Source organism: Nuphar pumila, chromosome 8 (genome assembly GCF_984573655.1).
Source record: "Nuphar pumila chromosome 8, dmNupPumi1.hap1.1, whole genome shotgun sequence".
Classification (NCBI taxonomy): domain Eukaryota; kingdom Viridiplantae; phylum Streptophyta; class Magnoliopsida; order Nymphaeales; family Nymphaeaceae; genus Nuphar; species Nuphar pumila.
In genome coordinates this window covers 44,298,628-44,300,650 of record NC_143256.1, presented here as the reverse complement: position 1 = coordinate 44,300,650, position 2,023 = coordinate 44,298,628, and the positions used below count along the sequence as shown (strand labels likewise).

At 43.5% G+C, this 2,023-nt stretch overlaps 1 non-coding gene across 1 annotated transcript; it reads left to right on the top strand.

Moving 5' to 3' along the window:
• The first annotated feature begins 1,069 nt into the window (after positions 1-1,069).
• Positions 1,070-1,172, top strand: LOC149829920 (small nucleolar RNA R71). Its single transcript, XR_016433972.1, has one exon. It is a non-coding gene; the product is annotated as a small nucleolar RNA R71 (small nucleolar RNA).
• Positions 1,173-2,023: the final 851 nt, after the last annotated feature.

The following is a 2,023-nucleotide window of genomic DNA, read 5'->3' as shown; positions in this document are numbered from 1 at the left end:
CTCACTCCTATCCTTCTTCTTCTCTGAGGATAAAGATGATGAAGGTGATGATGGGGATGGGGATGATGATTGAGCCGACGTAGGTGAAACAATGGTCTCTGGCTCCTCTATCTTCTCTCTACTCTCTCGCTCTCTGCTCTCGACGTGATACTCACGTCCACTTCTCAAGGCCATAACTGATTTAGCCTGCTGCTGTGTCTCAGTATGAAATAGGCCTCCAGTCATCTGGTCCTTACCCTTCGGGTTCATGACAGCCTGACTCGGCAATGTACCCTCGGGTCTCCTACTAATAGCCTCAGCTAACTGTCCCATTTGCGACTCTAACTTCGCAATGGACTGCGTATGTGAGCTCAAAATCTGGCTACACTTCTCGAAGGCATTCTGATTAGAGGTTTTCACCTCTTGGAATGCCTGGAGAAGTCTCTCCTCAAAAGATGTCTGCGGGGCAGACTTCTGCTGAATCGGGGAAGGAACTGAAGAAGAAGAAGACTGAGAATAGTTTGGTCTTTGAAATGGCTGAGTAAAAGATGACTGCCGAACTGGCTGAGAGGAAGAAGGCATCTGTATAGAAGACTGTGGATTCTTCCAAGAAAAATTGGGATGGTTACGCCAACTCGGATTATATGTCGATGAAAATGGGTTATTTGGCGGTCTGACGTAACCCTGAGCTGCCTGAACTTGTTCTTGAACAAATTCAGGGTACTGAGCTGTCGAAGGGCACTCAGTGATCTCGTGTGCCGGACTGGCACAAAGAGTACACACCTGCTGTATAGTGGATGGTCCTGAGAGAAGCTGGTCCAGCTTCTGAGCAATCATGTCTACTTTACACTGTAGTGCAGTAGATGGACCAATCTCAAGAACGCCAGCTTTCTTCTGAATGCTGGGTGTGGCTCTATCAGAATGAGAGCTCGAAGCATGGTGGAGTGAATTCTCGGCCAATGTATCAAATAGCCTCCATGCTTCATCCTCGCTCTTCAGCATGAATGTCCCACCGCATGAAGAGTCGATCATCTGACGATTCTTGTCAGACAATCCATCATAGAAACTCTGCACCAGTTGCCATTTCGGCACCTGATGATGGGGGCATTTCCTGAGGAGATCCTTCATTCTCTCCCAGGTCTCATGAAAGCGCTCACCATCTAGCTCTGAAAAGCTAGTGATGGCTCTACGATATTGGTTCGTGCGACCAATGGGAAAGTATTTCCGAAGAAACTCCTGTTGCAACTGATCCCAGGACTCTATTTCTACAGAATCTAAGGACTTTAGCCAATACTTGGCTTTGTCCTTCAATGAAAAAGGGAATAGAGTCAACCTCAACGCATCATCATCGAAATTCTGTATCTTAATAGTAGAACAGATTTCGAGGAATTCATCTAAGTGTCGGTAGGGATCCTCATGACTAAGGCCATAAAAGGATGGAAGCATTTGAATAATGCTGGCCTTAATCTCATAATGTGGCGCTCCTACATCGGGTCTCCGAATGCAGGATGCCTGAACATAGTCTGTGGGAATGAAGTATTCCCGCAGAGGGCGTGAAAGAACTGGGGGTGGAGGTGGAGGATCCATGTCAGCCATTGTTGCCGAACTTCGATGAGAATGTAAAATTCTCTCTGGGTTGTCAACAAATGGGTGTAATGGGGTTCCTAGACCTCGTCGACCCTGCATACACTGGTACTAAGACCAGATGTAAGCAAACGACCAACTAAAAAATTAAACTAGCACAGATACTAAAATGTAAATAAACAAAAAAACAGTAACTAAAAACAAATAAATATGCTATATAGCTATGCCAGAATTCTATACTAAATAATTAAATAACAAAGTAAACTATTCTAAAATGCTAAAACAAATAAATACAGTAAATCACAAACTATGTTTTTCTAAAACCCACCTGTCTAATCGCTCCTTGCAGAATGATAATTAAGTGAATCCTAAAAAGAACAATATGTGAATCCTATATTTACTAACTATGTTAATCCTATATTCACTTACTAATCCTACTAACTAAAAAGAAAACAACTAA